Here is a 24,483-nt window from a genome sequence, read left to right on the forward strand (position 1 = left end):
GTGCTTTGCTTATAAAAAGGTTAATTGTATTCTCTGGCTCTGGCTTTTAAGGATGAACCTCACCTTTCTCTAAGAGCCCAAAAACAGCTAGACTTTGCAACTTTAGTTCTCAAAAACTTTTCTTCATATTCTACAACTTGCTGCAAGGCAGTTCACAATTCTTGGTTGTTCACAGCATTAATTTACTTTATTGATGACATCATCAGTGTTTTGTCACTGTAGAGTTTAGTTGTCCTGAGTAAAGCTGACCATGGAAGTTTTGAACATTGATTTTTTTTTTTCTCCTTCTGTAGCATAAGTGGATGATTTATCATCTTCTTCTGGGACATCAGCCAGAGGCAAGAAATAGCTCTAATAAATGCTCTGAAGTGACTTATACTGACTGTGCGTTTAAAAATGTGTTCAAATAATACTCTGTACCTGGACACCAGAACATCAACCATCGGGAAAGACAAGAAAGCTTTTTATGACATCTGCCACACAACAATTTAAGGACCCAGTTTTCCTTCAAATATAGTTCAGAGTTTTCTTTCACTTGTATCTGAATGTACAACATTTTGAGCTTGATTTTTATTATTTAAAAATTTCTGAATAAAATGTTATGAAAATCCATCTTAGAATCATCAAAAGGTAGTATAAAACACAAGTTTCATGTACAAAATTTCTTTCTCAATGAGCGTTTAGATTTCAGCATCACTAATTTTATTAATTTTCTTTCATTGACATTGTATCAAAGTACAATCTTGGAAAAACAAATCTAATGCAACAAAAGACACAATAATTACAACCATTTCCATACTTTGAGATGAAACATGAAGGCAAGGATGAAAAACAATTTCATAGGATTCCCTGTTACTTCAGTAGATTCATGCATGTGTGTGCACGAAAGGAAAACAGATTGGATGCAATTTGATGTTACATTTCCTTAGGTGACAAAGCTGGCTGTTTCTTGATTTATGTAGCAGGCCCATAAGCAGTCATATTGCCACCATTGATAGAGCAGGAGAAGGAAAAATGGTAGTACAAGGATGGGAAATAATGACAAAATAGGAAATAGGACATCCTTATGCTGGAGGGAGAGAAAAAAATAGCAGATAATTGGAGGAATGCATTTTACAGATAAAATTAATTTTAATTGAGGAAGGAACTAGAAGTAATTTACAAACAAATTTATAAATTGGTCTCAGTGTTAAATCATTTCTAAGATGCAAAAAGCCCAGAAATAAAGACTGGGAAATATATATATATATTTTCATTTTGCATATGTGCAATCTAAGCAAAAAGAGATGCGTCAGGCATATGTGGGTAAGTAATGACAAACATTATAACTGCATTTGGTCTCTTTATTATTTGCTTTGCTGTATATTTATATGAGGAAATCTTTGGTCTCTTAAATGTTCATTTGAAAAGACTGGAGCCCAAAGATGACACACTTATAAACATGTCATGAACTTTGGTTACATGCAGAAATGCAATTTATTTTGAGACTGAAGAGAAATCATTTTGGACAGGACAGGAACTGTTTATATAGGTCACATCACTCAGTAATTCATATAGTCATTCATATACAATACAACTAGGCCAGATTTTTGGTTGAGGTAAGTGGGTGTAGCTTGATAGTTACATGAAGCTTCACAAGCACCTGTTAGATAAATTAAAAAATAAATATTCTGTGATTCTAGGAGTTCACACGCTCAAGATAATTAATTTATTTTCTCCCAGGTGTAACGCTGACACAGAACACTTTCTGGTATGGTTTTGGGGTTTGTATTTTTTAAAGTAGAGTACGTTCAAGATTGTTAACCAATCAGAATAAACTATTTCAATTTATTGCTGGCTTATTATAGTAGGAAATATTTTCATGAATTTTGATAAAACATTTTAAAGTCTACCACTTTCCAGTACAATGATAAATCTCATAAACACCAAACTGTTAAATAAAATTAAATACAATTAAATAAAATTAAAATTTGAAGTACCTTTTTCTAAAACTGCTTCTACATTGCAAAAATGATCATAAAAATATAGCAACCAATTTTTCTTTCTGCAAGAATGAAACTAGGAATTCCTTTCCTAACAAAATGCATTAGCTGAGTTTTTTTAGCTTTCCTGAGATTTCTCTTCTTATTCTTCAAAGTCTGCCAAATATTGAAAAAATTCATTCTGAATCCTTAGTTCTCTCTTGAATATGAGTTCACCACAACCCACACCCTATTTGCTCAACTACTTCTTGTATAGTTATGCCCTTTCCAATGCATCAGAAACACAGAAGTTAATGTATTTTAACTCCTACAGACCTTGAATTTTTTAGTTCAGCATCTTGCTAGTCCACCAGACCGTCTCAAGCCATACTTATTTGGTTTACAAGAATGGTGCTCAATGAATAATCTCAAAAGTCACTTATTTCTCCTATTTAGTTTGTCAGAATGAAAGGGTTTTAAGTACCAGTTTTCACTCTTTGCATGACCATTTCAGCTGCAGGAATTACTTGTAAACACATGAGTCAGCCACCAAGAAGAGAAATTATCTCGCTTTCCTTTGCACAGGACCCAAAGGAAAATCTCTGCCTTTCATTTCAAGGGATTCGCACAGGCAGGGGAAGAGCAGGTTATGCTGGCTGTGCACTTGATGTGAGCACCATCTGGCAGTGGCGGGTAGGCTGACTCTGGGGGAACACTGTCATGAGCACTCTGCCGCTGCTCTAAAGAGGAGCAACATCAACATCTTGCAGGAATATGCTGCTGGTTTTACCATATGTGATAACAGACTGAGACTGGACATGGCCACTTCTTGAGGGACTGCATTTCCCCAGCTGATGAGGGATCCATTTCTGCCTTTGTAATACAAGAAATCTGAGTTCGGGCTTAACTCACCTTGTGCCTTTCTTGAGCACAAAACCAATGTCTTGATTGTTTGTTTTCCAAATCTACTGGGTTCCAAGGTACGTGCCAAAAAACTTCGAGGTTTTCATGTAATCGTGTGTAAGATACCTGCAAGTTACAGCACTGAATCCAAAGGAACATTTCCTTCCTGTGAGAAGAGATCCTGAGGCAGATTGGGTTTAACACACAAAATGCTGTAATAAACTGATTTCCAGGTGTTACTTGGAAAAAAAAAAGTCAAAGCAGGAAGCTACCACAGGCAGCCATGCAAAAAATAATCACAGTAGCAGATACTGGCACCAACACCTAAAATAAAATACAAATCTCCACCTCTGAAAAGAAGTTCTGCTTGTAGACTTTGTCTAACCGGCTACATACTCATGATCCTTCAGGTATAGGCACTATGTACTGTTCCTGAAGATATCTGGGTGGACTTACAAAGCTGTTTTCTGGGAAGGCAGTGGGGGAGAGGTGGGTCACTGGAAAGCAAATAAATGAAACAAAAATTACTGGAAAAACTGGCTTATACTTATTCATGTCATATGAAAGTATGTGAAGAATTAATAGGAATTAATTCCAAAATACCAAAATGTTCTGGCAAATATTAGGATAGGCCTAGTTTAAGCCATTGAATTAATAGAAAGAAGTACATAAATTTACACCCTTGTATATAAATCCCACACACTTCTTAGAATGTTTCCACAGCTACAGAAAACTAAATGAAACAAAAATGCTTTGCTTCAACACAAGAAAGGACTTTCTAGGTCTGCTGTATTTTCCATGCCATATTATCATAGAACCATAAAATGGCTTAGGTTGGAAAGGGCCTTTAAAGGGCATGTAGTCTAACTCCTCCTGGATCTTTCCCTAGATCAGGTTGTTCAGACCCTTGTCCATATAACCTGGCCTTGAATGTTGCCAGGGATGGACATCTACCACTTTTTTCAGTAATTTTTTCCAGTGTTTCACCCCCCTCATTGTATAGAATTCATGCTCTATGTTCAACCTAAATATATCCTTTCAGTTTAAAATCACCACCTCTTGTTCAGTTGCAATAGGCCCTCGCAAAAAGTATGTTCTCATCTTCCTTGTAGGCCGCTTCTAAGCCCTGAAAGAGCACAAGTTTTCTTCTTTTCCTCTTTTGCTATGCAAAACTCCAGATGAGGTCTCAGGAGAGCAGAGCAGTGGGGCAGAATCACCTCCCTTGCCCTGCTGGTCAAAATGCTTTTGATGCAGCCCAGGACACATTTGGCTTTCTGGGTGAGGAGTATCCATTGCTGGCTCATGTGCAGCCTCTCACGCCCCAGTACCCCCAAGTTCTTCTCAGCAGGGCTGCTCTCCATCTGTTCATCCCCAGCCTGTGCTGATACCAGGGTTCACCCCAACCCAGGTACAGCATGTTGCACTTGGTCTTGTTAAGCCACATGATATTCCCAAGCACCCATTTCTTGAGCTTGTCCAGGTCCCCCTGGCTGGCATCCCTGTCCTTCAGGGCCTGTGAACCAGCTTGTCCTCTCAAGCAAACTTGCTGTTAGCTTCTTAAAGGAATACACCTTCAAGTTGTTTCACTGGTGTTTCTCTGCTGCCTCCTATTACCTCTGGAGCCCCTCCAAGTCTCAGAGCAACAGGCTGAGATCCTTGCTAGCAGAACATCCTGGTAACCTTGGTGTGTCCTCTCAAATTTTGTCACAGAAAAGATTTATATTATCCCCTCCCCGTTAAGTCTTAGGAAATTTGTTGTTTCTAAGGCTGGATTCATAGCGAAGTAATAGGTATTAATTAGGAGATACCACTTAAAAGTAAATACCTCCATATCATTGTGAACTTTTCGTACTTATTTAGTGCTCACCATCAAAGGAGTGAGACATCCAGTAGTTAGGATCAGGCTAATGAAAATGTCACCCCTTTGTAAAACTCTGACCAAAATAAACCTGAGAAAGGCTATAACAATATTATCACTGAATAAACACCATTTTGTCTTCCACTAAGGAGCTCAGTGTTTCCAGCTTTAGTGGGAAAAAAAAATCTTTGGAAGTTATAAGACCTCCATGATTTCAGGTTGTGGCTCTGAGAACAAACCTAGTTCCTACTACTGAGTTAGAAAAGAAACCTTGATCCTGGGAGTAGCAAAATGTAATGGTTATTTGTTGTTTTTTAGGGTTTTTTTTTCTTTCTTTTTCTTTCATATCTATTATTATAAAAACAAAATTACATTTTGACCAATGAGACTGTTTTCAAAGAGTTAGAGTGAATTTTGGAGGGATAGAGGAGTATAATTCTTCTCTGGAAAAAAAAAAAAACAAACCTAAAAAAGTCTTTGGTATTGAGCTAGATCTCTTTTAATCCTCTGATAAAATTATGTGGGATTCTGTTGTAAGACATTTCTAACAACATATCTAGAAAGTGAGGCTTAATTTTGATAGTTAGTGGTCCTGATGTACAAAAAAATCCTAAAAGCTCCACAGAGCTCCAAGAGACCTGCCTTACACCACTTGCCGTGGGAAGACCTTGTCCTCATTTTTACAAGCAAGTACCAGACCTGACCTGTTAGTCCACTTATGTAAATAAAAAGTCCAATTCCCTTTGCAAGCTCCTGCTAAAGCTGTGCCATTAGAGCCATCGTGTCATTTAGGCAGTCAATGGAGAATCAAAGCCTGCCTGTGCTGCAGCAGCCCAGCGCTACGTTTCTAAGAAAATGGGCTCTTAAAAAAGGAAATGTCACACCGCAGTGTGAGAGATAAACAGAGGTATATCTTTAGAGCAGCAGGCAGGAACTGTAGAAACACTCTCTGTAAATGACTTTGATCCCCTAGTGTGATGAATCATGGAGTCGCAAATCCTTTTTAGCTAATTGCTATCAACTTGTGAGATTTTTCCTTCCATGTTCAATATCAATTTTCAGGGCCATAGGAGATAGCACTTGTCCCCCGAGTCTGCTGGCGACTTACCGCTAAAACTGAACTAGCACCACTTAACAGTTTAAAGGGGGAAGTCATTTAATATGACACTGCTGCTAGTAACTAAAAGGGAAAATATTAGGGGCAAATAAAGGGAACAGTAAACCTTTTTTTTGCTGTCAATAACTTGCCTTTGAAAGTGTCCTTTCCATATCCACATAGTATCAGTGCATCTATCTCAAAGCAAAAGAAGTTTTAATTATTCAAAAGTGGTAAGCAGGGACTTGGGAAAAAGGAGAGTGAAATTTGGTTGCTTCTCAATTCTAATAATTTCCACATTAAAAACTGTAAATAAAATAAACTTTTTAAAGACTCTTTGAACCATACTATTGGACTAAATGACAAATTTAGAATATAATTTTACATTTAAACACAGTGCATATTTCACTCCATTTCCTCTTTCAGGACTATCAAGTGAAAATATTTTAGATTTCCAAGGAAATCTGGTCCTTTCCTGTTCACTGGAATTTTTCTGTAAAATTTTTTAATCACTTCTTATTCAAAAGATTATGAAGACCAGAAGTTACATTTTTTTGAAGTATAAGAGCAGAGGTACTTTTCCAGACTATAGGGGGACACAATTTCAGAACACTCCAGACTTAGAAATTCTAAATTCTAAATATGTCTAATTCATGCGCCTCTTGGCATTCGGTAACCGCTGAATGCAGACAGCATCTCCAATTGCCAAAACCATTTGGTAAATAAACTTAGATTTAGTATCAAATTTCATGGCACTTAAGACCTAGAATGTACAGAATGAAGGAGCTTGCTATTAGGTTCGTTGATTGTGTAAAGCTGAAATAACACAGTGCTTCAAGTGTAGGAATTTTGTTTTACAAAACAGCAACTGGATTTACTTTTGATGAATTCTTTTAAGTTACCTGAACTGTCACCATTGGTGCATCTTCACAGTCATTCACTGGTTTTAATACTCAGAGCAGTGACAACTTTCCAGCTTAGATTAGGAGTATTTTTTTAATCTGTATATAAGAAAACTTACATTTTATCCTAGGGACCATAATCACCATTTAAGGATAAATATATGTCTAATTAAGCCCAGCTTCAAAGCAAAATTTGGTTTAATTTGTCACAGATCAGGACCAGTTAATCACAAAAATTATCCTGAGACAAAGTTTAAACAATATTATTTTTGAAAAATATAGAAATAAATAAATACATAACTAAAAGCCATTTGGCACTTATTGTTTCCTGACAATTTTTCCATTGGTTTCCTTATCAAGAGAAGTGTTCAATATTGAAGTAGAGATTCATTTATTTGAGGTGGGATAGACTGAAAGACAGAAATGAGATGATGATTATGGGATTTCAAGGTGGAGGCTGAGAGCAAAATATAAAACCTCAACTTTTACCATTAGTTGAACACCCAGATTCTGAGCTGGTATCCAGATTATTTTCTTTCCTGGGGAAGACAATAAAATTTTGGTGACAAGACTCATAGTTTTGAATACTTTCTTAATTTTGAATATTTGCCTAAGTTTTAAGACTCCCCTCAACTGTTTCTTATGGAGACTTCTTAGCACATGGGCTGCCACATCTACTGCTCTGCATCATGTAAGAATAGAGTAGGACACTTCTCAGTTTCTGCCTTACAACTGGGTTCCACTTCACAGTGTACATTTAACTTGCATGTATTTTCTAATATTGTCCACCAAATATCTGAGGCAGAACATAAAATTTCTCATGTTTTTTCCCTTGTCTTGCCCAGAACTTTTTTCTCTGAAAGTTGACTCAAAAAAGTTCAGCCTACCATCTGATCGCAGCATCATCACTCGTGAATTCAAAGTACCTGTATTCCAAAATTATATTACAATGATGCATTTTATAAGGCATTGTGTTACATTGCGCTCATAAAAAAGAGAAGTAAAGCTGTTCCATACTTCTAGCCCATTTGCAGAGATGCTACTGTAAAGGAGCAGGGAGAGGAGACTGAAGGACCAGAACTTTTACTCAGAGAGAAAAAAGTAGATGTTAACTTTGACATGAACTGACTTGATAGTAGGGGTCAAAGTCTGGGAAATACAAGTAGTTTCACTCTAAGATTTTGCAATTTCCCCAAAATATGGAACAGTTAAGTTCTGAAAAATAAGAAGAGGAAAAAAATATATTTGCAAAAATTTTGGACAGTGCAATTGGATTTGAAGGTCTTCAGTGAAGTTTTATGCCTAAAAATGTTTTTTTTCATTTTTGAGGGAAATTAAAACAAAGTATTTTCAAGTTCATTGTAAAAAGAAAATCTTCAAGGCTGAATGAACAGATTTAAACCTTTTTGGTGATTAAAATATTTGTAAATTTACATACAAGCTGCAGCTGGTATTGCAAACTAAAAAACAATACTAATACCATGTTTAAGTAAAATCCATTTATGTGAACAAAATTAAATTTGTTTTAAAGCTCAAAAATGAAGTCACTTGTGACAATGGGGGCAGCAACATAGGTCACAAAAAGTTTGGTGGCAAAATTTTTTCTGCTATCCTCTCTAATAGTGGTAGAATTATGCTCTTAGAAAATATTATAAATTATCTTTAATTTACAGAAAGAAAATATTTTAACATTCCAGCTGGTCACACAGCTCAATTAATTTCAAGCAATTTAATTTCAATTCAACAAAACTGTGTTATTTTAGCTACTTAAAACTTCATCAGGTAAGATCTGAATCAAATGTTTTTTCTCTCTCCCTGGAAGTGAAAACTGATTTGGTGTCTCTAGGGTTTGAAATCAGGATCTAGGACATCTCAGTATGACACTTAGTCAACAAAAGTATTCTTCCAGCAGAATTTTACTGATGAATTTAAGGGAAAAACAGATTGGAAGACAACTTTGGATTAACAACTGGGCACTAAATCTACCTAATAATCACCAATGTGGTATTCTTATGTTTTCTTCTATTGCAAAGGCAAAATACCCTACTTTTGTAAAAACCAGATGCTAATACTCACATGTTAAACTCTCTCCTGATTCAGGGATTTGGTCCAATGATTGAAACAACTTTAAAAAAAAAAAAGAAAAAAATTGTCTATGATAAAAAGTCTCAATATTAAAAAGACATATAATAGAATTCTATTTTGAAGAACTTGAAAAAGAAGCACAGGAAAGGTATTTTTTATAAACAGAGAAATCTTTTTTCAATAAAAATTTACTTTACTTGTGTCATATAAATTTCTAATACAGTATACAGTATATTGTTTTCCAGCATTTATTGCTGACAAGAAATGTAACTATGAAAATAATTTTTCAAATAACAAAAAATAAGTGACACTCATCTGTAAAATACACTAGATTTTCAATGATAGAAAAAACAATCTGAATTTTTGGACCTGCTCTGAGTTTGCTGAGGATTTGAGTTTGAGTCAAAGGTTTTAGCTACAGTTTATTGTTTTCATTCAATAACTACCTTAGTTGTAGCTATGAAAAAATAATGTATAATGAAATAAAGATGTACAAAAACATGCACTTGAGCTTTTAAATAAATGGGGGTGAAAGTGCACAGGCTAGTCTAGAGCCTGCAGGGATGGCATAATACAGCTTAAGTAATGAATCTCAGTTAAAAGGGACACTGTGCTGTTAGTGAGAATATCTATTGGAGTTTAGAGGAAAACTAAGTTTGGCCATTTTCCACCTTTTAAAAATCCCGTGAAAGAGCATCTCTGGCAATCACTGTCAGTTGGATGCTGTTCGGCACCTGGGCAACTTCAGCACCACAAAACTGAAAAATGCAATCCTGCTCTGGATCCTCACGGTATAATTCTCACTAATGCCAGTGGATGTCCTAGCTAAACAGAGGGTAAAGGACAAGGTCACAGGATAATGAATTTAACTCTAGGTTTTTAAATGAGGGAGGCTGAGTTTTTGAGGCTTTATCTTTTTTTTTCTTTTTTTTTTTTTAAATGGCATCTTTTTCTTCCTCAGGGAGATCTGCAGGCTGTGGCTTTTTGCCTTTGAACATCCTCAAGTCAAGCATCAAGAAAAGGTGATGAGGGTTAGGGAGGCTCCCTTGACATTTGGTGCACTGGCATCAGCCTTTGCAATTACGGGCCACCTTTCTAGCAGACGGTAATTGAAAAGTGTGAACCACATGGGCTCTAGTCAATAATAGCGTCAGCATACAAATGACACTCTGAGCTTTCTGTGTTCGCCATCCACTGTTTTTGCTTTTCACCTTTTATCCTTCTCAGCATCATGACTTAATCCACTCTAATGAGGTGAGCTCTATTGCCAAAAATCGGCAGCAACACAGCTCTCTTCTGGCACCACTTGGGGTTTGTAAGGAGTCAAAAAAATTGTGAGTCTGTCAGCTTTCCAAAAAAGGACAGCAGTGCACCCTTTGAAATGTCCTCAGCTTTCCTGAGAACTCGTTTGAGTACAGGCTTCTTCCACCCTTGCTAAGGAATGCGTCCTACCTTCATAAAACTTGTTCATCACCAACCCAAGGTGACCAGAGCCTTTGAGTTAATTTAGTACATGCATTTCCTAGCTTGAAGGTCATTATTGGTGGCCACATGTCACTGTTTACAAACAGCAGGTGACTGCCAACAGTGGTGAGTGTGTGAATTTCCTTTGCTCTCTTTTCCTTACCCATCTGTCCACGTTTCTGGAATCATAAGTATCTGCTTGTAGCAAAAGCCTCAGAAGAGAATCCAAGATATTGTAGACGATAAGATACAGAAGGAAGATAGCCAGTTACTTCTGAGTGACTAAAAGGAAAACAGCTAATTTTACAGAGACTTTTTCCTCTCTTTTCTTTTCTCACACTCATTTTAACTTAAGGTCATGGAAGGGTACATTGTCTGTGTAATACTTACAAAGAGCACTTACAAAGATCTGGAATTAATGAGTTCTGCCTAGCTATGAGATTTTCATCAGATTTCAAAATGGACCCAGAAGAGAGTTCTACACATGTGTCAGTCATAAATAAATGCCATAATAAACTGAAACAAAATCCATATCTTAAAAAAAATACACGTTTTTAATTGTACAAAAGTTGATCCTTAGAAATGGTGTGGTACACTTATCAATAATTTTAGCTGCAATGGCAATTTCCATATTTAAAGATGGAGACAGAGGGTGGGGGTAGGGACGAGAAGAAAAAGAAATACAATGGAAAGTGTTTCCATGGGATTAGACCACATGGCTTTAATACACATATACACAACAGAGGAAAGCAGAGAATTTTGCCTCTTACACTTCTTGGACCTCTCTCTCCTTTCTTCAACTCTAATCTGGTTTTTGCCAATTCCTTTTGATCTACCGGGGGCAGGCAAGTCAGGTCCATAAGTACAGATGGAGTAAATATGGAGATTAGCCTCTTCTCGTACTGCATTAGCTCCTAATACCTGATTAAGCCCAGAATCATGCAATTGTCTTCGTGTTGGCTATCAGAGTGGCAGAGCACAGAAGGGGGCAGGATGAAGGCTGATTTTGTAATGGATACTTATTTTATCCCAGTGCTCTAAGAAGATTAGGCCTGGGGGTGTCACATTAGCCATGATCTCTGGGCCTTTGGTAGGCTCTTGCAGTTTTCAAACACCTCTGCTTCAGCCGTAGAACAAACAGGCAGCTTGGACGCTGTGGCCCCATGTTGTGGCATGAATAATTGCACACTGCAAATTGTTTGAAGATCACAAAGTGCTGTGTAAATTACCCAGTTTTGGCTTAGTAGAAGTGATTTGTGGTGATTTACTGAATCTTTTCACAGTTCGGCATTAAACTTTCCACATTTCTCCCTATCTGAGATGGAATGAAAGTTGAGTCATATTTTCCTTTATTCTTATCAGATCAATCTTTATAAAGCCAGATTGTATAAACTGCTGTACTGTATGCAAACCCTGCATGCAGCACTTTGTCTTTGGTACAGGTTCAATTATATTTAGCTGAAACACCGAAAGATGCCTATTCAGCACAAACCCTAAATCAGCTCATGTGATGAATGTAAGGACATGTTCAAAACCATCTGTATAATACATTCAGAAATAGTACACGTGAAAACCTGCGCTTTTTTTTTCCATGAAAGTTTCCAGCAAGCATTCCTTTTTGTTAAGAAATGTCTCAACCTAATCAATGACCAAGCAGAAAAAAAAAAATAAAAGCTACTTTGCACTCATTAGAGAAAACTGCGAACTGAAATCCAAAGTGAAAGAAGAGATGTTAAAATGAAAAAGAATCCACATTACTAATTGAATGAAACAGAAATCTTTGTAATATTGGTACTTATGATGAAAACCACATTTTTATTGTGTTAGAGAATTTTTCTAAATATATTTTATTAAAAATTAATTATCACTCGGGTCTATAAATTTGATTGCATTGAGATTAATTAAGTGAAGTACTTTTCAGCTTCCAAATTATTTTTAAAGCACCATATAAGCTCATGAAAGTATCAGGAACCAATAAGAAGAATCATATTCAATAAAGTAGACCTTGTAAAATAAAAGTCTATAGCAATACTTTGTCAGCGATACCTAATATTAGGAAGTAAATATCAAGCTCTGGGGAGAAGGTTTTGCCTCTGTTTGTGACCGATGAGGAGCAATCATGCTTCATTTTATTGTCCCTTGGGGCCAGACAAGTGGGGAAGATGTGACCTGGACTTCAGTTTTCTGTTTTGTAAAACAGGCATTATTGTGGGTATGCATACCTTTTTGCCATACTTGAAATATTTTTACTTTTCTTGATTTATTCAAACCAAGAAAATTGACAGACAGAAACCTGGGAGTAAATTACAATACTAGGAATTAATAAAAAAGTATTTCACTTTGTGCTGTTATACTTTGGTTTATAATCAACAAAATAATACTTTTTATCAAAACAAAGGTATAGTAATCTAGGTTGTAAACATGGGGATATTGCGTGCATATTTCATAAGTTGGTGGAAAAAAAGGTAATTTTATAAAATACAGTGCAGTGTATGTTTATTCTATTCACTGTATAGTTTTTTAGGCACTGATCAATAAATGTTTCCAGATTTTTTCACTAAGGACTAGGAGAACCTAAACAAACCTTCTGGATGCATGGGTGCTCAAACATACACATACATGTGTACACACAAAATACCTGCAAGATTCACATACCTTAATATAAATCAGAAAAATAAATCTCTTAAAAGTAGCTTCCACCCACTACTGAAAAGAAATATTCACATTGTTGTTCAAATCTGATAGCGTTTTAGGTAACTGGTTACTAAAGTATTTAATAGAAATGCTTAAGTGCAATCCTTGGCAGATGTAAGCACATGCTAATGGTCAGATGCTGTTCTTCTATACACAGAATATATTGAATCAGGTAGATATATTTCAAAACAAAAAGAAGCTGCATTTAAAGAATTCAAGCAGTCTTAGTGAGCCTTCCCATTTGTTCTGTTTATCAAATAAAAGGCATTTATCCCCATATCCACAAGAAAAAAAATATATACTTTTGATCTCAAAATTGTGGAAAAACTACTTTTGGTCAATGTAACTTGGGACTTTGAACCACATTGCATTACAAGAATGAAACTGCAAACCCCCTGACATATTGGTCTATTTATCTTTCTGTTTGTGAGGTATCCTGTGCTCTCCATGTTCACTGTGTCAAACACAACCCAAGTTTAGCACAGATTTGTAAGGGACATCTGGAGGAAACATTATGGTATTTCCTAACTTCTACTGAACAAAAAAAAAAAACAGCTAAATATGCCTTAAAATTTTACTAACTTCTGAATGGAAAAATAGTAAGCTGATAACTTACTGTACAATCAGTTTCTCACAAATCTGTCTGGCCAAGAAGTTGGAACAATTTGTTACCTGATGAAGTATCCTTAAAATCCAAACACACCTTTCTTTTCATCTGAGGGAGGATAGACACTCATGAAATTTAAAGTCAAATGAAAATATAATGAGATTTTTAGTCTTTTGTCCTCAATAGATGAGGTAATTTCTCATATTTCCTAACTTGCAATTTACTGAAAAAACATCTTTTTTGAGACTTGGCCAAGTAAAATCATCTCACGCATTTGATATTTGCTCATATTTAACTGAATTAAGATATTTTCAGTGGGAACCTAAAGAAACCTAAAAAGGCTCAGAAACTAGGCCTGTGTGTGCTTGAAATAAGTTACATAGTGAGGTCTGTCACCCCAGACTACCACCACCATTAGGAAGAGTCCTGGTTTTCTGATCCCCACAACTATTCTGACTCTGCCACCCCTTTATTCCCCCAAACCCATATTGTCCCACTAAAACGAAGTTCTATCCCACACAAGTCATTAAAGTGGTCAGAATAATTAATTTATAATCCAATAGTATGCAAATACAATATAATTTAATTTATGTATTGATTTATTATTAATAATTTATAAATTATTAATATTATTAAGAAGGAGCATTATGTGTGTCAATCTTTCCTGATAGAAGCATTATCTATACCCTTTGTAGAGAAGCTTTTAAAATTTACAGCTGCCATATAAAGATTAATAACAGCAATATATCTATGGCACAATAAAAGTGTATCACTATTTGGTTCTGTGAGATTCTTCATACTGAAAATACAATATAAATAGTTCAGAAGAGTAATTTTAATCTATTTAGGAAGAGATACATTAACAAATAATATATTAAAAAAAAAAAAACAAACTCATCCTACAATGGTGGTGTTGAGTCTGATGATTTTTATATTAAAAGAGAGAGCTTCCATTTGTTTTTTACCTCTTTCTGAAGACAGATTCATTGAAAACGTCTAAAAAACTAATTGGTGTAGAATTTTAGCAGTAAAGGTGAAGGAAAAAAGAAAAAAATCGGTAGTTAATAATTATCTTACTGAGGTTTGGGGAACTAATGTGTGTTACATCATTACATATACAACAAACTTTATATTCAAAAAATTTGAGGCAGATAAAGAAGGAAAAATCTATGTTAACTGTACCCCATTCAAGCTTGAGAATAATACCCTTAGCTGCTGAGCAAATCTGGTATGATGTTTCACCTAAATGTTCTTGAAGATCCTCAGGTATTCATTCTAGAAAACACGCATGTCATGTCCCCAATATCAGCACCTCACTGGCCTCATCACCTGTCTAGAGCAGTTTCATATTAATTCAGATTCATATAATATCTTTCTTATCCAAAATATCTAGTTGTGTGTGACTCTGTGTTTCTTCTTGCCGACATTAGACTCAGAGAAAGTCCTCTGGAAGACCAGTTGTCCTTGCCTGGTACAATTCACAGACCTGCTAGCAGGTGGCGTTAGGAGCAGGGAATGCTCAGGGGACCAAAACCCAGCAAGTGTAAATACCTGTTCTGCCATTCACTTGAGTAGCAGCAGGACTGGGCTTGCTGCTTTTATGGCTTTCCTCCTTTGCTACCTGAGGCTGGAAGTTCAAGCTCATTTCAAAGCTAAGTTCTACCTTTCTAGATTATAATGTGCGTTCCTGACTGACTGCAAGGAGACTGCCTTATAATTTACTTGCCTTTTATGTCTAACATTTTTGTTTAGAAAATCTGCAGATCTCCTCTAAAATTGTTTCCAAATACTGGTGTGCCACTATCTATGTCATAAGTGATCAGCTAATGTTTAAAGGCCATCAGCTATTGTGGAGTGTAAAATATATCAGTGACCTTCTGCAACAGTTCCTACTTGCTGGAAAAGAAACAGGGTTTAATACTCCAGGCTCCAGTTTGATATTCCAGTAGCCCAAATCACCTATTAAGTGCTCTATTCAAATTTCTTAAAGACAACAGCTGCATTTTAGAAGCTCCTTCATTAATAAAGTCTAAAGACATGGTTTTAAAGTTTTGTAGGAATGCAGTTTCTATGTTTGTCACTTAGCTGGTTGTGTTTACTAGACTCCCTGTTGCAGCTAAGTCTAAATTAAATGTAGTAAATAGTTAAGATCCTTAGCTTTCTGCAGAATTAAGGTACATATAATAGCCCAACATAAACATCAGTTGCTCACCTTCTTCTTATCCAGTTGCTTACTCTAAAAGGATCAGTAAATATTTTTTTAGAAAAGCTTATCTAGCTACAACATTGTGAATTCAATAATACTTACTCACTCGCTAGGAAAACCCTATTTTAGGTGGCAAATGAAGATTAACTTGCTTTATGTTGATACATAAAGAAGAATATAATTAATATAGAATCAGATTAAATTATGTAATTGTGGAAAACCTAAAAGAAGCAGTCTGATAAAAAATGTTAATTTGATCTGTCCAACTAGTCAGTTAACTGCAGATGATGAAGAAAAAGGTACAAGACATATAAAGAGCATGCAGTACAAATCTCAAGTAAACAAAAGACAGCTTAGAAATGCCACATTTCAAAGGGTGAAAGCAGACCTATAGTACTAGTACTATATATGTACATATTAATAATTTGAATAGTATTAAAAAAGGTATTATTCTTAAGTTCACATACTAGAAAGCTAAGAAAGGGCAAGATTAGAACAGCTACTAGAGATAGTAGTTTGCAATCACACACCTTTTCTTCAGTTTTGTATTACAAAGCATCTTCAAAATTTTAGATGATAACATCTTTTTTTTTTTTTTTTCATTTCTTTTCTTTTACAGTGTACTGGTCACCTGAGAAAAACAGATCGGTACAATGAAAACAGTTGTTTTTGTGGGATTTGGGCCTTGTTTGCTTTTAGATGTTGGATTGCGTGTAGGAAATTTTGACAATGAGTATTTTTTGGCATACATATTTTTATTAATTCAATATTTAACTATGCTAATTAGTATGCACAAAAGACCCCCAAGCAAACATCAGAAAATTCCTTTACTGCACTTACTCACTCTATTTCAGTGTCTAATATATAGATGCAAATGCTGATACCCACTTCTTATACCTCAGCTTGGATCAGATAAGTTTTTGCACAGATTCCTTTTCCAGTCTTGTGCCAATCTTACAGGCCGGAAAAAGATTAATTCTCTCAGTTTTCCCTGGCCATCTAATAAACATGCAGAGTCTTTCTTGCTTCTTCTAAAAGAAGGCCATGAAGGAGATAATATTGTTTAGAGTTAGGGAGCAGAGAGTAAGAGATATTTTTTACTTTCTAGCAAAGGTCTGTACAGCACTTCACCCATAAAGAACTAAACAACTTGAGGAACCGATTTTGGTAAGACTTCTTTGAAGGTAAGAGGAAGACTGTGGACAGCTAATGAGTACTGTACCTGTAACACAACTCATCCTCAAATGGGATGAAAATTCCTGTAGGAATTATGGTGATACCAGCTGCTCATAACCTTATTAGCTGCAATAATAAACAGGAAGTAGTTTACATCATCTCAGCAATGTTGTTCATTTCACAGTGGATTGGATTCAGGAGTCTCTCCTCCCCTTTGATTTGAGCAGTACATTTCAAAACTACTTACATTGACATCTGATGCTTCATGTCTTGAACTGAGGTTCAACCACAACAGTTTAAGTTATTAAAATGAAATGATGAACACATTTTTGGAAGAATGCATACATTCTGGAAGGCTTCTTGTGTCATGCACACCTGCATGGGCAACCTAAGCTGCAACCAGAGAATGCCTTGCAGCTTCGCAAAATTGCTCATTAATGAGACTAGATCAAAGTCAAAGCAAGGATCATGAACCACCAACTTGCCTTGCAGCCAATTTGCATTCTTCCTTCCCTCTTCATTTATCTCCCTTCTTTTCCTTTCCAGCCTCCAGGCATTATATGAACATTAGGGGAAAGCTTGTGCTCTCTTTTTTATGTGTACACAGCAAAAGATACATAAATACATTAACTGTGCTATAACTCCCCACTCCTCTCTACACTTTCAGTGCTTTGTATAAAATATTTTATTATAATTATAGCTTTTTACTTTTCTCAACAATGATGCTTTCTTGTCTGGACTGTACTTCTTTAGCAAAAAACAATAAAATTCTAGATGAATAGAAACAGACAGCCGATTAAGATATTAAAAGCCCATTAACAAATCTTAATGGCCCCAAACTATTAATAGCCAAAATCTCTGGTTTTGATAAGGGTAAATTTCCAGGTTTCCTAAGAGAAAAGAGCAGTGAGGAATTCTGTTTTACTTTCAACTAAAACAGCAGTACACTGCAAATGAAGGACTGCAACTTGTTACCATCATTCCATTTTCACCCTTTTTCTGGGTAAAGACAATAAAAGCTGAATAAGAAACTCAAAACTTCTACCCTGTAACAGCATCAGACCATGGACTTGTTTTAAGGTTACAAAGTCAGCAAAGTTAATAATGCTTCACAAGCAACAACAGCTCTTAGTTCTGTTAGCAAAATACCCTCAAGTACACAGGGAAAGAGAACATGCTCAGGAGCTAGTCACGGTTTAGAAGTAAAAAGAGATGTTGTTAGGAATGGTACAGTAAACTCAGCTGTGTTGCTCTTTTCACCCATGTGTATAATTTTTCAGATCTCTTTTTGTTCCCAAACACTCCAAATGTTTTTTTTCTCTAAAACAGACAACACTGCACTCCTTCTGCTAGGAGCATTACACTTACAGGCATTACACTATACTCATAAAGTGGAATGTGCGTGGGTAGAACTGGTAAGAAAAAAGCCAGTTTCAGTTGTAAGATACTAAGGACTATTATAAATAATTGTAAGACAAAATTTTTGAAGTAAAATTCCTCTGCATAAGAAAAAAAAATCACTATTCACTAATTAGCTGTTTAATACTGTCAGCTGAGAGGCTAAGGAAATGAAGAGAACTATGCTCTCAAACCAGGTGCTACCTCCAGGGCACGACAGAAACATGTTGGCAGAAGAGTGAGGAAACTTGTCCTAGTGCTCCTGGGCTATGCCTAGGGATGTATTTTTTTCATGTGCAATAAATTTACTAAAAATGGCATAAGAAGAAAAAAATGATGAAACATCTTGACAGTTTCTTTTAAAGTTCGTCAAAGATTTATTAAATTATTGGAAGTGCAGCAAGCCTGTCAAGGTATGGATGGCTGTGTGCCTGAAAATCTTTATATGCTGTCCATTACAGCTAATCCAGCCCCAGGCTGGATTAATTTGTATGATGTTAAAAAACCCTTCCAGCTACCCAAAGGTGTCAAAGTAGGCTAGAGCACACAGAATGCTTGAGAATACAGCCATCACCACTGCACTGAGTAATACAACCAGATGTCCACTCTCTTAATCCCATACAAGTTTTTTCTGCAATATCAAGGCTAAATGCTGGCCTTCTCTGCAGACACAGAGGAAGACAATTTAAAGGGTTAAACTGCTGGTAGAGAAACTTCCCCAGATTTTGAGCAGAGCAAAGAGCGACCTAAGACTTGAACACCCATTACTGGTGACAGGTGAATGAGAAAAGACTTCCACTTGTTTCAATGATAGAGTGACATCTTATTTATGTTCAAAAAATAGGGTAAATTTACTAGTCACTCTTACATTTAAATCTATTTTCAATTTTCTTTTCAGATCCCTAGGACTATCAAGAGGCACATTACTTTTGATAACAGTAATGTACCAGAATTACATGCCACATTAAAATACTTGCCTAAGAATCTTAAAAGTGCCCTAAGCAAGAAATTTGGGAGGTTTGGGTTTTTAAATTATCTTTGTAAGTCTATGGAGTTGTACCATGAACTTGAAATGTAGAACAGAATGTCAGTAGTAACAAACAACATATTTCACCTCTCAAGTAAGGATGCACAGTGGAAAGGAGTGAAATCACCTAACATAACAAATATAGGTTAATATTTTAAGTAAGATAATCTAAGATTCAGATTTTTTTGTGTGTGTGTCTCAGCACTTGTCTCAGACTGTTAATGAAAAATATCAACACTTCAAGAGTCATATTACCGATAATTACAGAATTTTCAGCATATTGTGTATGTTTCAGGAAATAAAATAGGCTTGCTAAACTACTTTCCTTCTTCCTGATTATTGGTAGGCCTATTGCCATTGTAGTAGCCCATCCCCATCTGACCACATTTGCAATTAAAATTAGATGCACAACTCTATATTTTCCTTTGATTAACTTCTACACCAGTGAATTATTTCATAACTGAAGGGGAGCATGCTGCAACCCTGCACTACTAGAACTGATAGCAATTTAGAAGGATGAGTATTTTCCCCAACCCTTATATATTTTGAATGACCAAGGTGCTTATGTAAGTATAACTCATTGATTGAAAGTTGTACTTTAGAAACAAGGCGATACTTTTCACATCCTGGGTCTATGACACATTTCAACAAGGAAGACACGAAATGTGATATATTTGTGACAGTTCGTCTTCACAGGTAGGGTTATGCAGAGACTTGATCCTCATCAGTAGCTAACCCTCCATCCAGACACTCATTCATACATTCACAGAAAGCTGAGGGAAAGAATCAGAAGGGTAAAGGCGAGAGAAACATGTTGTTCAAGATAAAGTTGAATACATGAAGGAAAAACAAAACAAAAATCATTACAACAATCATCTACCAACTCACAGCATCAGATTACTCCCCACCTCATTTTTATTGCTTAGCATAACATCACAAGGTATGGGGTATCTCTTTGGTCAGTTGGGCCAACCACTGGTTCAGCCACAAATTTGAAACACAGCACTATGCAAGCTGCTTCTTTCCCAGCAAAACCAGTACAGAGTACCAGCAAAGGTTTCCTGTTATGGACTCCTAACAAACACAATTGCCTGATCCAAAAGGAGGACTCACAGTGTTAAGTGTTAGAGGTACTCCGCAATAAATAGGGCATAGAGAACCTCGTGGTCTGCAGTTTATCATATGAGATGTCCAAACAAGCTTGTAAAAGGTACCAAAGAAATAGCTGATTCTTGATGCCTGTTTGAATCAAAATACTTTTTTTTTTCTTTGATAATCAGTCTCTCCTTAGCCTTTTAAAAACAACTGAGAGTGTAGTTGTGATATCTATCTTTAGAATACTGTTTTATGTATTGCAGTACCAGAAAGGAACTCTACCCTCCTTAGTCTTGGAATGGGAAGAGAGTTTCTGAATATTATTAGCAAAATTGCCACGTTAGTGGGGATGAGAAATGTGAACAATCCAGAGAAAAGGCCCATTAACTACAAGGCTGATTTTTTAAGTGGTTCTCATGAAGTTAGGCACTTCAGAGAGTTTAGCTGTCCAGAGGACTTTGGTGGCTCTGCCCCTATGGCTTGGCCATCCCTCCTGTTAAATTCTTTTTAAATTATGTAGATGATATAGATATAGATATAAATATAGATATAGATTGTATATATCATTTACAGACATAGATATATAATATTTTCCCTTACCCATTGTAGTATTACACAAAGAAACAGTTTTGAGTATGCTGAACTGAAAGTCTGTCAAGGCCGACATAAGAAAAATGTCACTGAAGGGATACACATGCAAAGAGATGTAGGAGGTATTGTAGATGGGAGGGTGAAAATGGAAGCTGAGTAAGGACAGAGGAACAACCATTCCACAAGTTTTGAGAAAGAGAGTTAAAGGCAGAAGTAGGCTGTGACTAATAACTATGTGTCTATTTCAGTACATACTTTCTTTGTCCTTTTAGTTTTATTCACTACTTGCCCCTACAGGTCCATTATTCCAGAAAACTGCTGATATTTTGTAACAGTATAAGCAGCATTTAAATTCATTCTGAATAATCAAACTTGTCAAGACTTTTTCACTGATTGTACATACTACAGATCATTTACAGAACAAACATCAATGAAGATGGTAGGGCTTGAATATTACCTGAGGGGATAATCTATGTGTCCCAAAACAAACAATGAAACCCAAAACTGACACAGAATGCATTTTGTTAACTTTATCAAACTAGGAGAAAACATAATGAAAATAAAGCTGCTTATAAACCAAAATATTTACACTTCGGGACTCGTCTTCCAACTTTGTTCTATGTACACATCTGGAATAAAAGAGCACTATCCAGAGGTATCTTGGAGAGTTAGGCTTCTTCATTGCATCCAGTTGTTATCCGTTCACTGGTGGTGTCCCCCAGGGGTCAGTGCTGGATGCAGTCCGTCTTAATATCTTTACTGATGATCTGGATGAGGGATTGAGTCCACTGTTTACATATATGTACATGACACTAAGTTGGGCCAGAGTGCCAATTTGCTGGAGGTTAGGAAGGCCCTGCAGAGGGACTTGAACAGGTTGGACAGATGGGCAGAGACAAATGGTATGAGGTTCAACCAAATACCAGGTCCTACACTTTTGCCACAAAAACCCTCTGCTTTTTTTCCCCTCCAGGTGGGGGGAACAGTAGCTGTAAAGTGGCCAAGGGGGAAAGCACCTGGGGGTTTCTGGTCAGCAGTGGCTGAACATGAGCCAGCAGTGTGCCCTAAGAATCCTGACCTGTATCAGGACTATTGTGGCTGGCAGGGCTAGGGAGGTGCTTCTTCTCCTGTACTTGGTACTGGTGAGGCCACACCTCAAGTGCTGTGTCCAGTTCTGGGCCCCTCAATTCAGGAAGGACATGGAGGTGCTGAGAAAGGTCAATAGAAAGGCAATGAAGCTGGTGAAGGTTCTGGAGCACAAGTCTTATGAGACACAGCTGAAGGAGCTGGAGATATCTAACCTGGAGAAAAGGAGGCTCAGGGGAGACCTTTATTGCTCCCTACAACCACCGGGAAAGGCAGGTATAGCCAGGTGGGGTCAGCCTCTTCTCCTAGGCAACCAGCATCAGGATGAAAGGACATAGTCTTAAACTGCACCAGGGGAGCTTTAGGTTGGACATTAAAAAAAATTTCTTCAAAAGAGTAATTAGACATGGGAATGGCTGCCCAGGGGGTTGGTGTAGTCACTGTCTGTGGAGGTGCTTAAGGAAAGATTGGATTTGGCACCAGGTACCGTGGTCTAGTTGACAAGATGGTGCTCAGCCACGGGTTGGACTTGATGAGCTCAGAGGTTTTTTCCAACCTAATTGATTTTGTGATTCTGTGGCATAAGCACACAAAAATGAAATGTCTACTGAACTTAGTTTTTCTATACGTGAATGTTGTTAACTAAAAATGTTTATCTTTACCCAAAAAATGCCAACAGTACCGTCCTCCATTTGATTTTGACTGTCTATCCTAACCAATGGCTGACTTAAAAAAATACAGCAGTCTGTTTAATCTTTACTCACACTCATAATGCTAGTACAAAGTAGAGAACAGAGAACAGAGAGGAATAGAGGGGGAAGCTATATAAAACAGGATAATCTCAACAATCAGAGCACCAGGGAATTGCCTTGATTTCAACAACTAAAAAAGAAAAAAGGTAGAGAAACTGAATCCAAAAGCAATGTCTTGTAGCCAGAGGTGTCAGAAGTAACATCATTTGACTCAGACTTGACAGTTTAGTGCAGTGGTAACTCTCCTCTAAACTTAACTGCTTTTGTACATTTCTCAGTGCAATTCTATTCTTTTGTGCTATTATAGAAGCTGCACATGCATTGGTATGTCTCTTTCTCTTTAGTTTCTTTTATGGTTATGACTAGTGTGTAATCTATTTTTCTCACTGTTCCCCCTGTAATGATCCCTGTCTGCCACCAAGTCCAGAGTGCAAACGAGATGTGACATTACTGCAATGCAGCCATATTTAAATTGAAATATCATTGGAAGGAGAGCACATTTCAGCCCGCTGCCTTACAGTACTGACGAGTTATGCATGCAATAGTCATTGTTTACTATTTTCATATGAAAACTATGAATGGTTGAATGGGGATGGTATTTAATAAAAGCTTTTACAGCTGATAATCAGGTGATGAATCATAGTCATGACCTTCAAAAAATACTTTAAAATAAAACTGCATTTGTCATAAAGTAGATAAGCACATTTCTGTCTTGTTTAATAGGCAAATATGATATCTACAAGCTTCTCCTCATTCTATTTTAACTTTCTGTAGAGAATAAAAGTTCATGTGAATTAAAAAAAAAGGTCAGGGAAAAAACACCAAAGAGCAGCTACAAGTTTGGTCTTTCTCTACATCACAAGAGGGAGAGAAAAGCTGGTTGCAATAGTATACATAAGAATTCTATCAGTTTGTTAGGAGAAATTCCACATCAGAACTGCTCCACATTCCAGATTAATGTATATAGAGTACAGTAAGACTAGAAAACCAAACATTTACAGAGAATAAAAATATGGGATGTTGCAGGAGAGTCAGACTCACTACAGCTCTTATAAGATTAAGAAGAAAGTCTGATAAATGTAAATGAATGGCAATAATGCCCCTCACCAACTACTTCTGTTCGGTTCAACAGAATATGACCTGTCTAAACTTCTTTGTTCCCATACACTTCTTTGTTCCCATACACACCAGGGTAGGTCTGGTGCTGTCCTTATAAGTTAGGACAGAGAATGAAGAAACCTTTCATTTCCCTTTCTCCAAAAAAGAACAAATGTTCTTATTGCTCAACATAATCCCCTCAAAAAAAAACCAAACAAACAAACAAACAAACAAAAAACTAAAAAAAACCTCACAACCTCAGAAACACACCAACACCTCCCACACCCAGAACCTTTTAATACATACGTATACTGAAATTAAATATTCTGAAGAACTGAGACAGACAGTAGCATGGTCAGCTGTGGCCATCCAGTACTTTCTCATGATTCTTCTACCTAACTACTCTACATACACTTGCTGCTGGTTATGTTAATAACCCTTGATTTCTTTGATCTCCCCCACTCTCAATTTCCCTCCTCCCAAA

Source organism: Onychostruthus taczanowskii, unplaced genomic scaffold, assembly GCF_017590055.1.
Source record: "Onychostruthus taczanowskii isolate IOZ18803 unplaced genomic scaffold, ASM1759005v1 scaffold29, whole genome shotgun sequence".
Lineage (NCBI taxonomy): Eukaryota > Metazoa > Chordata > Aves > Passeriformes > Passeridae > Onychostruthus > Onychostruthus taczanowskii.